General features: G+C 44.4%; 1 protein-coding gene across 1 annotated transcript in view; it reads left to right on the top strand.

The window, feature by feature from the left end:
* The window catches only part of PDE4D (phosphodiesterase 4D), a 533,586-nt gene that overhangs the window by 101,680 nt on the left and 415,785 nt on the right, over positions 1-16,121 (top strand). The window lies entirely within an intron of this gene.

The raw sequence follows: 16,121 nt of genomic DNA, 5'->3' as shown, positions 1-16,121 counted from the left end.
ATACCACACGTATTCTAAGAAAAGTATATCTTTGAATCAATTGTGACTGAACACAGGTAAAGTTAAAGAACGCTCAAAAATATCATCTGTAGGGTAATACATTAAGCATTTTAATTATGTTTATGTATGGAAGGCACTAGATTAGATAGCTAATAAGATTACAGTGTTGGGTTTTTTTCAAAACTGGAAAGTGTTATTTCTCACTAAAAAACTGTACCAAAAATAAGTCCCCATGGAGCTACCTGCAGGAATATCTTTCTGCAAACTGGAAAAGCAACCTTCCTAATAGGCGATAAGTGTCAAACCTGCATAATTATACAGTTCTAGACTAATCCCCCTTTTATCATGTTAATAGTAAATTTAGTAGAATTAAATTATGGAGTCATTCCATAATTTACAAAAGGCATTCAACAAAAAAGACCATTAATTGTTAATTTCTCTCTGAATTAGGATTTCAGAATATACATTGAAACAGATACAGTGCTCTTATCGTGACTGTCCCGTTGTTTACAATGGTAAAGAAGTTCATGATTCATGTGAATACATTCTACAGGTAGATTATGTGAGACTTATATGGGTATGTTCTTGTAATATTTTCTTTTTCTATGATTTGTAGTTCTACATCTAACAACATCTTCTACATTTAATCAGACCTCTACTTTTTAAAGCACTCATTTTTTTCCTCTTTAATAATTCATGTTTTCAATTGATTTCTAGAATGATAATCTGCTGAATTTCTTTTCCATTGCTAGCAGCAGGAATGTGTTTCTGCTTCATGAGTCAGACGTGATAAAAAAATGTATATGAACAGCTAGTGACTGTCCACTGTATCTGAAATTCTACCTTATTGGACTTAAAACAACTCAGTGAAACTTTATGGTTATATGTAAAATATAGTACAGTTTCTTAAGTGACATTGTGCTGAATTATAACAGGATTACTATCAGTGCTGTAGTCAGTGGTGAATACTACTGAACAAAATTTATCATCATCTAACGTGTGTGTTTTAGCATTGGTTCATTTCTTGCACAGAAAATGCAAGTGATTTTCTCTCACTTTACCACTGTTTACAAGGTATGTAAACTATTACAGAAATATCTTCTCTGACATGAAGTGGGTGGACATTATTAGTTTCCTAATTAAATTGCTGTATATTTTCTTTTCTGATCTAGCTACACTTGTTATCTCCTTGATGTATTGACCTTCAGTGTTATATTTTTATCTCAATTTTGAATGATTGCTCTTGCATTTAGACAGCATACTTCCCTTATATTCAGGCCAAAAATAAAACACAGTGGTTTGTAAGGACTGCATGTCATTATTAGTCCAGGAAATGAAGGGACAAAGTAAGGGGCTCCCAATTATTTTCTGTATGTTAGAATTACTTATCTTCACTGCAGTATCATCACAGATATGTGTTAAGAACTGCAGTGCCATTCTGAAAGAGTAAGAGATGCAACAGTTTATCTAGTACACTGTTAATGCTATCACCATCAGCTGAACAGAGCCTTGAAATAATGTCAAAACCTTTGTAAACAAAGATATAAAAGCAAACAAAATTTCTATTTTTTTGAAACACTATTCTTTCTATTTTTCTAAGTATTTTTTAAAAGCAAGGACATGTTTTTAAAAAGAGATGTGAAAGGTTAAGAATCCTAGCTAACTTAAAATGGCATTTTCTTATGAGGTAAAATGTTACATTTTATTTTATGGATCTCTGCACATTTTGGTGTGCTTTACACAGAGAGCTCTGAGATGCTAATACAAGGCTAATGGGTGGGTACAGCCGGAGCAGTACTTCTCATATTCAAGCCTCAACTCGCTAGGGAGGTTCCAGTCTCCTGTGAGAAGGCTCAGGCAAGTTCCAGGAAAATGAAAAGAAGTGTATTTTTCTAAATCATTTTCAGTTACTACTCTCAAACGTAGAATGTTCCATTGCTATTGAGTCTTCAGCAGACTTAGTACTTTTCAGGATTCTGTAGTGAAATAAGCTGGGTAAGTAAGAAAAAAAATTTGCCTTGACTTCATATATGAAATATTGACAAAAAGGTATCATATACCTGTATACCTTTTTTTTTTTTTTTTTAGATAAAGCTGCTAGGTCCTATTTATAGCATATTTTGCAGGGAAGTGTAAATATTCTGTGCTTTAGGAATAAAATGTTCTGGCAGTGTCTTAACACACCAATATAATAAAGAACTGGTCATACACATGTTATTTTTTAAAATTTAAATATAAAGATTAGTAGGCGACTGGAATGAAAGTCAGCTATTTAACTGTAATTGAACATCTCCCTTAATATTGTGTCATGTTTTGTGCCCTGTGGTTCAGTTTGCACTTGTGTAAAATACAGATAGCAACATCCTATTTGTATTTTTTAGATGAAGTGGATGAAAAACACTATGTAAATGCAACCCCCCATTATTCTTAATAACATAATACTGTTACTAATTATAAAATAGGTATACAAATGGAATACACCAATTCTATAATTAACATATGGCTACTACAATATACGTGCATTTCTCTTCCTTATTATAAAGCATTTTTAAAATCAAACCTGGGTAAGTCTGTTGAAGGGTACTGAGGCACCCATCTGCCAACCTGACAGGGAGTCACAAGAAGTATGCTGCCTTCCAGGAGCTAAGGTTTGAGATGTGGCCGAGAGGGTGCCACAACTCATCAAGAAAACGGATTACTATCCATTGTTACTATTTCATGTAGGCATGAACGACACTGAAAGCCAAAACCTGGGTAAAATCAAGGAACACTTTCAAGCCCTGGGGGTGCAAGTGAAAAACGTTGGTGCCCAGGTTATCTTTTCCTCCATTTTGCCAGTTTGAGGGAAGGGGGTATCCAGAAATAGGCGCATAATGCATATCAACTCCTGGCTATGTGGCTGGTGCCATTGTGAGGGTTTTGGCTTTTATGACAATGAGGCATTCTTCGATGACTATAACATGCTAGGGAGGGATAGAATCCACCTGTCTAGAAGGGGCAAGGGAATCTTCAGCAACAGGCTGGCTAACTTGGTGAGGCAGGCTTTAAACTGAAGGACTCGGGGAGTAGGGTCCAAAACAGAAATGCTCATGCCACCACATCCAACTGGGGAGTAAGTCAGACCTACCAGAGTGGTGACGGGTGTTCCTTAGCTGTCTCTCAAAATGTGTACCAGAGGAGCAATCACCTCAAGTGTATGTATACAAATGCACACAGTCTGGGACACAAACAGGAGGAACTGGAGCTCCGTACCCAGTCAGAAGGTTATGATATCATAGATATCATTGTAACTGAGACATGGTGGGACAGCTCACATGACTGGGGAATCACGATGGACGGTTACAGGTGGTTTCACAAAGACAGGCAAGGAAAAAGAGGTGGAGGAGTCGCACTCTGTATTAAGGAAAACCTTGAACGTATAGAAGTCAACTATGATGATTGTGAGTGCTCTATTGAATGCCTCTGGGTTAAAATCACAGGGGTCATCTCCAAGCAGGACCTTACAGCAGGCATCTGCTACCGACCCCCAAACCATGATGACAAAGCCAATGAAGCAATATTTGGGACACTAAGGCAAGCTTCTGGTCAACAGAACCTGGTTCTCATGGGTGACTTCAACTACCTAGACATTTGCTGGAAGAACAATATAGCAGCTCGCATGTCATCCATCAAGTTCCTGGAATGCGTCGAGGACTGTTTCCTCTTACAAATGTTAGATGAGCCAACTAGGAAGGAGGCACTACCGGACCTGCTACTCACAAACCAAGAAAACCTGATTTGTAACATCTCGGTCAGTAACAACCTTGGCTGCAGTGATCACAATATTGTAGAGTTCGGGATCCGGCTGAGCATGCTGAAGGTTAGCACCAAGACAAGGGTTCTAGATTTTAGAAGAGCAAACTTCAGCTCACTCAGAGCTCCGCTGGGAGGCATTCCGTGGGAAGCTTCCATGGAGGATAAAGGAGCCAGTGAGTGCTGGGAGTTCTTTAAGAGTGCTCTCTTGGAAGCACAAAACCAGTTTATCCCCCATAAAAGAAAAGGAAGTAAGCGGGGCAAGAGGCCCCCTTGGCTCAACCACGAGCTCCTGGGTCTGCTTAAAACCAATAGAGATGCATACCAGAGATGGAGAAGTGGAAGATTGTCCACTGAGAACTACAAGGGCATTGCCAGAGTGTGCAGAGATGCAGTTAGAAAGGCAAAAGCTCAACTTGAATTGGAACCGGCCAGAGATGTCAAAAGAAACAAGAAAAGGTTTTTCCGGTATGTAAGTTGCAAGCAGAAACAGAAGGAAAACATAGGCCCACTGTTAAACAGCAGAGGTGAATCAGTCACCAACAATGCTGAAAAGGCAGAGATTCTCAACACCTTCTTCACCTCTGTCTTTACCAACACTGCTGGATCCCAGGCGCTGGGAACAAAAATCCAGGAGGATCCAAACATAGACCCACCATCAGTGAAAAAGGAGTTAGTATGTGAATTATTACAGGAGCTTGACCCCTACAAATCGACGGGCCCTGATGCCATCCACCCAAGTGTATTGAGAGAGCTGGCTGATGTCATTGCGGGGCCACTCTCTATAATCTTCCAGAAGTCATGGAGATCGGGGGATGTCCCAGAGGACTGGAGGAAGGCAAATGTTACCCCTATCTACAAGAAGGGCTCAAGGGAGGATCCAGGTAATTATAGGCCCATCAGTCTTACTTCAGTCCCTGGAAAAGTGATGGAACGGATCCTCCTGGGGGCCATCACGAGTTAAATGAAGCACATGATTGGGAAAAGCCAACAACGGCTTCACTACAGGCAGATCGTGCCTGACAGATCTGGTGGCCTTCTATGATAAAGTGACCTGCTCGGTTGACATGGGGCAAGCAGTCAATGTTGTCTTCCTGGACTTCTCCAGGGCCTTCAATACAGTTCCCCTGTACAGTTCCTCCTCCTGGAGAAACTGATGTGTTATGGCCTGGACAAGTGGTCTGTGTGGTGGGTGAGGAATTGGCTGACGGGCCGCACCCAAAGGGTGGTGGTAAATGGCTTTTCTTCAAACTGGCAATCCGTCACAAGTGGGGTCCCCCAGGGATCGATATTGGGCCCAACGCTATTCAATATCTTCATAAGCGATCTGGATAACAGGATCAAGTGTAGCCTGATGAAGTTTGCAGATGACACCAAACTGACTGGGGAAGTAGATACTCTGGAAGGGAGAGCCACCCTGCAGGAAGATCTGGATAGGCTGGAAGAGTGGGCTAATAAGAACTTTATGAAGTTTAACAAGGACGAATGTAAGGTCTTGCACCTGGGAAAACATAATCCAGGAGTGCAGCTCAGACTGGGATCCACCTGGCTGGAGAGCAGCTCCGTGGAAAGGGACCTGGGGGTCCTGGTGGACAGGAAGCTCAACATGAGTGAGCAGTGTGCTGCTGTGGCCAAGAAGGCCAATAGGATGCTGGTTTGCATCAAAAATGGCATCACCAGCAGAGATAAAGAAGTCATTATCCCACTCTACTCAGCGCTTGTCAGGCCACACCTGGAATACTGTGTACAGTTCTGGTCCCTGTTATACAAAAAAGATGCGGAGAGGCTGGAGGGGGTCCAGAGAAGGGCCACCAAGATGATCAAGGGTCTGGGAAGCCTGCCGTATGAGGATAGGCTGAGAGAGCTGGGTTTGTTCAGCCTTGAGAAAGGGAGGCTTAGAGGTGATCTCATCACCACGTACCAGTACTTAAAGGGGAGCTACAAAGAAGATGGAGACTCCCTTTTTACAAGTAGTCACATGGTGAGGACAAGGGGTAACGGGTACAAGTTAGTCTTAGGGAGATTCTGCTTGGACACGAGAGGTAAACTTTTCACAACGAGAACAGTCAACCACTGGAATAATCTCCCCAGGGAAGTGGTTGACTCCGCTACACTGGACACTTTTAAGACTCAGCTGGACGTGGTGCTGGGCCATCTCATCTAGATTGTGCTAGAAAGGTTGTACCAGATGATCCTTGAGGTCCCTTCCAACCTGGTATTCTATGATTCTGTGAAACCTGTGTATTGGGTTTGCATGGCAAGGTTTTGGTAGCAGGGGAGCTACAGGGGTGGCTTCTGTGAGAAGCTGCTAGAAGCTTCCCCCATGTCCAATACAGACAATGCCAGCCAGCTCCAAGATGGACCCACCACTGGCCAAGGCCGAGCCTATCAGCGATGATGGTAGCGCTTCTGGGATAACATATTTAAGAAGGGGGGAAAAAAACCCCTGCACAACAGCAGCCGGGAGAGGAGTGAGAATACATGAGAGGAACAGCTCTGCAGACACCAAGGTCAGTGGAGAAGAAGGGGGAGGAGGTGCTCCAGGGGCCAGAGCAGAGATTGCCTTGCAGTCCATGGAGGTCTACAGTGGGGCAGATATCTACCTGCAGCCTGTGGAAGACCCCATACCAGAGCAGGTGGATGTCCGAAAGAGGCTGTGACCCCATGGGAAGCCCACACTGGAGCAGGCTTCTGGCAGAACCTGTGGACCCGTGGAGAGAGGAGCCCAGGCTGGAGCCGGTTTGCTGGCAGGACTTGTGACCCCGTGGGGGACCCACACTGGAGCAGTCTGTGAAGAACTGCAGCCTGTGGGAAGGACCCACTTTGGAGAAGTATGTGGAGGACTGTTTCCCATGGGAGGGACTCCACGCTGGAGCAGGGGGAGGGTGTGAGGAGTCCTCCCCCTGAGGAGGAAGGAGTGGTGGAGACAACGTGTGATGAACTGACTGCAACGCCCATTCCCCATCCCCCTGTGCTGCTGGCGGGAGGAGGTAGAGAAATCAGGAGTGAAGTTGAGCCTGGGAAGAAGGAAGGGGTGGAAGGTGTTTTTAAGATTTAGGTTTTATTTCTCATTACTCTACTCTGATTTGATTGGTAATATATTAAATTAATTTCCCCACACTGAGACTGTTTTGCCTGTGACCGTAATTGGTGAGTGATCTCCCTGTCCTTATGTCTCCCCATGAGCCTTTCATTATATTTTCTCTCCCCTGTCCAGCTGAGGAGAGGAGTGATAGAGCGGCTTTGGTGGGCACCTGGCATCCAGCCAGGGTCAACCCACCACAGCCTGTATTGAAAAGGGCCATGGTCACAGAGACTGATCTGGCTTTGTGAGACCCAAGTCTTAGCACCTCCTTTCCATTGGAGGTTACCATGTCTATGGTCTGTTAAACTATTGGCTTGGGTCGTCTCTAACTTGATGTGATTTTTTTTAGGGTGTATCATTTCACAAAACTGAGTGAGAGGGTGTTCAGTAGAACCGTTTAACCACCAGAACCAAGAAAGAGATGATCTGCAGTTTGTGGGAGAGAAAGATGGTCTGGGCCAGTTAATGTGGATGTACTGCATCCAGAATAATTAATCTGATTACTCTATAGGAACAAGTTTTTTGTAGGTGGAGGCTCAGAGAAATTTTTGAAGCTTCTAAGCAGAGAAGCAGGTAATACTTCTAAAGAGAGAAAATAATTCCTCCAGACATTCTGAGCTAAGCTTAGCTAGGCACATTTTAAACAGATCTAACCTTCTTTCTCCATACTGTGCTCCTTTCAGCCTCTGAGAGCAAACATGAATCTCCCAACTGTAGTTATGCAGAAACTGGATTCTTTAACAACTGACTAGAAAGTAAACCATTTGGTTGTAAGCATCTTTTTAGTACAGGCTTTTATTTGAGAGGTTTTGCAAAGGGACAGCTTATTTCAGCCACTGTTCTTTCACTGTTTCTCTCTGTAACTGGGAAAATTTCAATTTTATACTGATCTTCAAAAATGGAAATTTTAGCAAGAGAGGATTAACATATTCCTTTTTTTTTAATTTACTTGTATTAATGCTTGCTGTATGCTAGCTTTAAAAAAAAACAACAAAAAACTAAAGATTTTGCTCTATAGAGCTTACAATGCAGGAAAAAACATATTCATATATTGTTAGTTTCATTCTTGAACCCTGAAATTCCAGTAAAATTTTAAAAAACAATTTAGGCCCACATTCTCCAGGGAAAGCAGGTGTCAAACTGTGAGCTAATTTCCAGCATAGGGCTCAGGCTCCAAAACCGCACCTGTGTCTGTCTGTGTCTTATCTTAAGTCTGCTAGAAATTATTCTCCATCTTCCAAAAGCCACTGCAGTAATCAATACTCCTTGCTCAAAATATTTAATTTTTTTTAACTTTTAAAAAATGGACCCCCTCCCCAACATAGCTGCCTTCTATATGGAGTCATGAGTTGTCTCACTCCAATACAAATTTAAAATAACTTCTGTTTATATCCTAGGTTTTGGTGGGACTGTTAAGAGTTCATGTAAAAGAAAGGGTTTGGAGCCATAGGATGCATGTGTGCAGTTTTATTCTTGTTGTTTGTATGGTGCCATAATTTCAAAGGTCTGTTATGTCAGTCAATAAAAATTCCTATCCTAAAGAGGATACAAACAAAATATATCTTAAAAAATCAAGTCTTCCATCATAGCTTGTTAGCAAACGGGGAGCTGTTGGCTTCTTTATGTCTGGACAATTTTGAAAGTCATAGAATTGCTAGGTTAAATGAATTCTACAAAATTAATAGAAGTTAATAGTACTGTAAAAGTTAAGGTGGTCTGCTTTTACCCCTGTGTAAATAAGAATTTTACACAAGTAGTGATGAACTAGTGCATTTATTTCACTTACAGAAACTTGGTGATTATTTTCTATATTGGGAATTATAATCACCACAAATAAGTATTAATTTAGTCAGAAACTGAAGCTGATCACAAATGCTACATGGCAATGTAAAACTAAGGCTTTAGTCTGTGACACTTGTTTCAGTGGTCAAGCAAAGCTTTCTGGGTGTTTGAACACCATAATGCCATGCTGCCCTGTAAACCAGATCACTGACTTGCGCTAGATCAGTTCAGCAACCTGTGAAACAACCCAGATAGTGATCTGGTCTACAGCAAGCTTCTGCATGCTGTTATTCTGCTACACCTGAGTAGGTAAGGAATTGCTGCATGATAAGAATTACAGGTGGCAGAGGAAGGATCTCTGACTGTCTTGGCCACTGATGCCAGTCATCTCTCTCTGACACCCTTGCTTTTCTATCTTATCTTTATTTCAAATATATGAGAATTGTCATTATTTCACTCAGATGTCTTTCTGTAGCGTTACCACAGAAGAAACTGTAAAATGTGTTTCAAAGTACACAAAAAGCTTATTCATGCTTAAAAAAATCCACTAAATTAGTCACTGTCATCATAAGATTTGACAGATTAGAGCTGGACTTTCTCTCTGTTCATTTTAAATTGCTGGTCTATTAAGCCTAGTTATAATTACAGTTTAAATAGGATTTTATAAATATTATCTGTGGTTATGGATTAAGATTACAGTTTGAAACAGTGATATAGTTATGACATTGCAAAATTATTTTCTTTCTCATATCAAAATGTCCTTTAGGATTGACAGCATACCCGTTTCTTAAACTGAGGGCAGATGAAAAGGTAAAAGAAATATGGAAATATGAAATGAAATGAAATGAAATGAAATGAAATGAAATGAAATGAAATGAAATGAAATGAAATGAAATGAAAAAAGTCAGAAAACTGATTATGAACTAGAAAGTTACTAGTGTAGCTGTATTTAATCAGTCTTTGTTCATAACAACTGAAAGTTGTCCAATATGGCCTATGTGAAGGACTGGAAAACTACATTAATTCTGAATTAAAAGGTACCCATTTATAATATGCCATCACTATCCATATGTCTATTTGGTTCCCTTTCCAACTTCAGAAGAAAAGTCAAAAGACTAGTAGGGATGGACTCTTACCAAAAATGGCTGTCAGCAAATCTATCTTAGCTTACATCAGTATATAACCTAATGCAGTTTACACTACTGACCTGAAACAAGATAGCCTACGGAAAGTTTACCTACTTTTGTGCAAGTCTCATTGGCATGAAGTTACAGTAAGGTTTCTGTACAAGAAAAAAAAACACACACACACACAATTCCCCCTCCCCCCCAAAACCAAAGTTGTCTGAAAAGAATTCTTGTGGTTGTCTAGATTAATTCTGATGCAGTACTTTCTATTCTACTTGCAAAAGTATTGGCAGTGTAATATAGATAAGCTTGTACTTTTACTGACTTTTCTGTGTTTCTCGGATCCAATATTTTTTATTTTAAATGCTAACATGCTTTGATTATCTGTCAAATTGTACTTGGTCACTAAAACATTAGGTGTACTCTGAAACTATTGGATTGAATTGGGAATTGCAGAAGTGCCCTTATAAATTCAAATATGTAAGATCAGATCAGACTGATCCAAAGGGCAACGCCAGTGTGACTGTGAGGCTGCTGTTTTTCATTTGTGGAAAGTCATGATGGTTAAGGGAAGTCCGTGTCAGCTGGGAAAAGGTTAATGTTACACTATTCTTAAGAAAGGCAAGGAGGAAGATGAAAGTACTATAGACTGATCAGCCTCACCTCAGTTGCTGCAAAGGTCCAAGCACATCTCTGAACCTATTTTCAGACCTGTAAAGGACATAAACATAGTCAGGACTACCCAACATACAGATTTACCAAGGGCAAATAATGTTTCATTGACCTGACTGCCTTCCAAGATGAAAAGACTCTGGAAGAGAGAACAGTGGGCGTAACATACCTTCAGTTTAGCAAGGCTTTTGAAACAATCCCCCAAAACATTCTCATTTGGAAACTGAGGAAGTCTGGACTGGATGAACAGAGACTATTAGGCGGGATCAAAGCGTAGAGAATTGTGTCTCAGCATCTGGCTGGCAGCTGTTAATGAGCACATTATCACCATGAGGGGTTGATACTAGAGCCCATGTTGAAGTGCAGAGTTCAGCACCCAGACGGGATAACCTGAAGCACCGGCAGAGGCCGGCAAGTGACTGACCGGGTCACAGCCCTGCTGGAAAGGATCTGGGGGTTTCAATGGACTGCGGGGTGGGTAGCAGCCAAACACTGTGCTCTTCATCATAACTAAAACAAACTACGTGCCAAAGCGACTGTAGCTAGTGGGTGAAGGGGAACGCTGGGTGCCCAGGGCGGGGCTCCCAGGAGGGTTGGGGCCTAGGGCACACGATCACTGAGGAGCCCTGGAGGGGGCTGAGCTTACTTAGTCTGCTGTGGAGGAGGTGAAAGGCGATCTAATGGCAGCTGCTGGAAGGGTAGTTGCGAAGGGCAACAAATTTAAGCTCTCCTCAGTGGCTGTTTAACGAGGAGCAAGGGCCCCTGATTGGGAGGTTCAGATTGAACATCAGGAACATCTTCTCCATTAGGAATGTGGTGCAGCACCGGAGCAGGGGGAGGCTGGGGAATTTCTGTTGTTGGAGGTTTTTGAGATTCAGACAAAGCCATGGCTGATGTGACCTAGTGTTGATGATAGTCCCATTTGGAGCGTGAGGCTGGACTGGACAGCCTCACGAGGACCCTTCCAAACAGCAGTTCTGTCATTCTGTGAAATTGTAGTGAGATTGGTCACAGAAGCTGTGTCTAATTTTAAGAGAGTAGAGGGAACTAGCAATTGTGAAATATGGTCCCATTTCAATATGGGAATGGAGGTAAAGAGAGGAGAAATTTATCTTCTCTGAGTTTTTCATGGATTTGCATCCTATATCCTGTATCCCACATTGCAATTATCCCTGTTGTTTATTTCATTTTGGATATCATTCTCTCTTGTCTCACTTCAGTCTTTTTCCTTCCATCTTCTTCCAATTTCTGTGTCCTGTACATGCTGTGAAAACTGTCACAGCCTGCTACAGCTGGGCAAGTGGTAGTATCTAAGATGTCTGGTTTGGAAATAGCCTTATCTGTCTGGATAAATAGTAGGAGAATCAGAACTTGATAAATGAAGGAGTTCAAGCTCAAGTTTCCTTCAATGGAAGTACTACTTTTGCTCTTTTCCAGTATTTACAATATTTATCACAACTTATTATCCTGTCTGAAATTGCTTGGTAAAACCTAAAGTTATTAAGGCAGGAAAGAAGAAATGAAGTGGTGATGGATGACTATCAGAATTATCCAGGCAAGTACCATTGGCTTGGAAAAACACAAACTGGGAGTTTTGCTCAACAGAAGCTTGGATGTACAGGGTTAGAGGGTAATTCTTGATTTTAGGAGAGCTGTGTGTCTGGGAAGGAAGGCAGGCTGACTTTTAAGATGGAAAACAGAAAAAAATGCATCAACAGGTTACAGAGTTGACATAGGTGTACATTTCCATTAATAAGAAATTAAGAAGTTTAGAAAGAAATTTATAAGGTTTAAAATGATTGCAGATTTGCGATGGAAAGGGAAAAAGGATGGCAAGAGCAATTTTGTGATTAAGGAAGTAGAAGTTGTACATGAAGCTAATCAGACCAGTCTAATGAGTAGATGAACACTGATTGGAAGAAAATATGTTTTTGTAAAGATACTGTAGGAGAGAGATTTTGCAATGCATCCTTGCTTAGTACTGATATTCTGGCAAACAGAATAGAAGGACCAGACAAATACATATTAATAGTTTTCAAATGAACACCTGCATGTGTCTATTTCATATTTTGCCAGGAGTGTAGCGATTATAATTTTGTTGTGAATAAGAAGAAATGTTAGATTTTAGAATATTACCACAGAGGACAAATATGAATGCTACTTAAAAAAAAATGCAAGGAAACAAAAAAAGGCAACTTAAAAAAAATGCAACTTCCTTCAGTTCTGGATTATTGATTGTACATGAGCACCAATGAATTTGAAATGTAAAACTAACTTAAAAATGCTTTTCAGGATGAAGTTCCTTTTCTGTAAATTTTAACTTTAAATGATTTTTTTCTGTGGCAGTTAGGAACCCCTGAAACTAGTGGTTTATAATATAAAAGCTTCTCTGTAGCAGCAGGCTCCGCATCGCTATAATTAATCCTTCCTCGCATTGATTTACAGCCAGTCTTACTCGCAGGGAGGAGAGAGCTTACTCATAGGTGAAGATGGCAGACCAGGGAAGGTTTCAAGTTGGGAAACAGACCATTTCCGAAGCTGATGCGGCAAAGATTGAACGCACGATCCAGGGAATAAGGGGTGGCGGGAGGAGGAGTTTAGGGAGTAAGAACCCGTTTTTAACCCACTGCAAAGTTCTCGCTGAAGTGGAGCGTGAGCAACTTTGCCACCTGCCGTCGCTTTGCAGTTGGAGCCCCTCCGGGAGAGAGTCACCTCCGGCCAGCGGCGGCTGTGGTGACAGCTGCGGTGCCGCGGGCTCCCTCGGCCTCCGGAAGGGAGAGAGGCGCCCGGGGCGGAGGCGGGCGGCGGCAGGGGGAGCCCCTCCGCGCTCCCTCCTAGTCCCGGTCCCGGTCCTCCCCTGCGCCGGGCCGGGCCGGGCGGGCTCGCCGCCGTGCCGGCTCCCCGCCGTGCCCTCCCCCGCCTCCCGCACACCCCAGCGCACCCGCCGCCCCGCTCGCAGCCCGCTGCCGGCTCCGCTCTCCCCCGCGCTGGCTCCAGCCCGGCTTTAAGTATTTCCGAGCGGGAAGCCAGCCCCTCTCCTCCTCCTCCTCCCGCTCTCCCCGCCTCCCCTCCCGAGTGGCCAGGAGGACTCGGCGGCGCGGCGGCCCCAGCCGCTCCCACAGCCGGGCGAGGGGCGGCGCGGCAGGAGCTGTCCAACTTTTCAGCACAGTTTCCCCGCCGCTGTCCGGAGGAAGGCGGCCGCCGCCGGCCCGGCCCGGCCGCCCGCCCGCCGGCAGCATGGAGGCAGAGCGCGGCGGCGGCAGCGGCTTGTCTGCGCTGCCCGGCAGCAGCGACGGCGCCGGCGGCAGCGAGGGCGCGGCGGGCAGCGGGAGCCTCAAAGCCCCCAAGCATCTGTGGCGGCACGAACAGCACTACCCGCCGCAGCTGCGGCAGCACCAGTTCCTCCAGCACCAGCAGCCCCCCGGCCCGCCGCCGCCGCCCGCCTCCCGGGGCCGCTGCCTGGCCGGGGCTCGCGTCAGGCACCGCGGCTACTCCGACACGGAGCGGTACCTCTACTGCCGAGCCATGGACCGCGCCTCCTACGCCGTGGAGACCGGCCACCGGCCCGGCCTGAAGAAATCGCGGATGTCCTGGCCCTCCTCTTTCCAGGGGCTCAGACGGTAGGAGAGGGCTCGGCCCACCGCTCCGGCCGTGTCTGTGCGGGGGCGCGGCGGCGGGGTGCCGCTCTCCCGCCCGCCATGGCTGCTCCCGGCCGCGGGGCGGGGAGCCGGCGGGGGCCGCTGAGGTGCGGGCACAGCGGGACCCCCGTCCGAGCGGCCCCGCTCCCCGCGGCGGGGGGAGAAGAAAGCGACGCCCTGCCGCTGCGGAGGCTCCGAAGGGAGGTGGGGCCGGGCCGGGCTGCCGCGCTGGGGAGCCCGGGGGGGGAGGCTGCGGCGAGCGGGGCAGGTCGCCTCGCCGTGGCCCCCGGGCCGGGCTCGCCCGGGGCGGGCGTCAGCGGCGCACGGGCGGCGGCACGTCGTCCCACGCGCGCCTGTCCGCGGGTGGAAAGGCAGTCGCGAAACACGTGGGTGGGAGCGGGACGGCGTCTGTGGCAGCACGGCGCGGCGAGCGGGGCGGCTGTGCGGGGCGGCCGGCAGCCGGGGGCCCTGCGCTCCGCCCCGGCCCCGCTTCCCGCCGCCGCCCCGCTCGGCTCCGCTGCCTCCCCGGCTGCCCCTCCGCGCCGGAGCTGCCCCTGCTGCCCGCGCTCCCCGGGAACCTGCAGCGCCGGTGCCGAGGGGGAAGGACGAAATTCATCTGCTGTTCGCACAAAGTTACAACAATGAGAGCTCTGGGAGGTGGGAGGCAGTCTGGCAAATCCAGGGATAGGGTCCTGCCAGTTTGAATGGGCTTAGATGAGAAAATAGGCTAATGGTTTCTTAGCCAGAGGGAGGAGTCCGTCATCTACTAGTCTATTGTTCCCTGTTAAATGAGCTGTAGATTTATTTTTCAGTGTGTAGCTCACCAATGCCTATTTTGCCCTTGATTGCTATCACAGGCATCTGTTTTAAAATCAAATTCTCTGTCAAAATCGGTAGGATATTGTATTTGATCGATCAATTTATTATTCAGTCTTCATATTTAGTAGCTGGAACCACTTCCTTTTAGTGGAAAGCCACACGCTTGTGTTTGAATATTAAGCGGACATTGAGAATAAAGGATTTATGGAGAGAATGGTGGGCAGAGGGACAATGCTTAATACTCAGTTACTCTGTAGATTTTTGATTTCTTGGATAATCAGATTTTTACAGCATGATATGTTCGATGAATGAATAATAGAATCCTTTCTGAAGGAAGATTGCTTTGTGTGTTTCTGTGATACACACTGTATTCTTTATTATGGAGCTTTGGCCATAAATCTGAGCAAGACATACTTGAATATTCTCTGGCAGTGTTTGCTCTATTTCTACCTAACATTGGCTTCATTTCCACTTCGTATATAATTGAGAGATAAAAAGACGTTCAGCAATTCTAAATAAAGCTACACTTTCACATCAGTAATCTTTAAAATCTGTCTTTTAATATCTTTGGGTTTTACACAGCTGTTCTGTTGCTACACCTTTGTATCACTTGTGTGAACTCATGCTTGTCCGAAGTTAATGATGTTAAATTTTCACTATGTAAGATTTGAAAGAACAAATCATATGCCTCAAAAATGAACAGATGTTCAATTTAATGCTCTTTTCAATACATTCCTGTTTCTTTTATAGGAAAAACACTAGGCATCTAGGGTTTTCGATCTTTAAGACTGAATGCATTTCTGTTTTCTGAATGCAAAGAAGTTTAATTTTTGTAAATCATAATGGTTGGTTTGAGTGCATTCAGCATTATTCCATAAGTGATTAGTTATTGAGGGGATGACAAGCCAAGGTGGGAAGGGAAAGTACACATATTATTTTTTGTTAGGGTTTTAGAGCCATTTTAAAATTTTAAATTACAATTCTTATGATGCCTATTTAAATAGGAATTTAAAATTCTCTATGAACAGTATTTTGTCTTTTTAAACTTCTGTTCTTTTCATAAGTGCAACAACGTTGTTTTGATAAGACATGCTCCTTTAAAATTAATGGGGGTCAGTGGATTTTATTTTTATGTTATGGGACTGGTAAAAATGCTTCAGATGTGCTTCCTTGTTAGAAGTACTAAAGCAAAGCGGAGTAAAGAAG

This window comes from Nipponia nippon, unplaced genomic scaffold (assembly GCF_047370975.1).
Source record: "Nipponia nippon isolate SJK-2023a ecotype South Korea unplaced genomic scaffold, ASM4737097v1 scaffold_20, whole genome shotgun sequence".
NCBI classification, from domain to species: Eukaryota; Metazoa; Chordata; class Aves; order Pelecaniformes; family Threskiornithidae; genus Nipponia; species Nipponia nippon.
The sequence above is the reverse complement of the archived record's forward strand: the minus strand, read 5'-3'. Positions and strand labels throughout refer to the sequence as shown.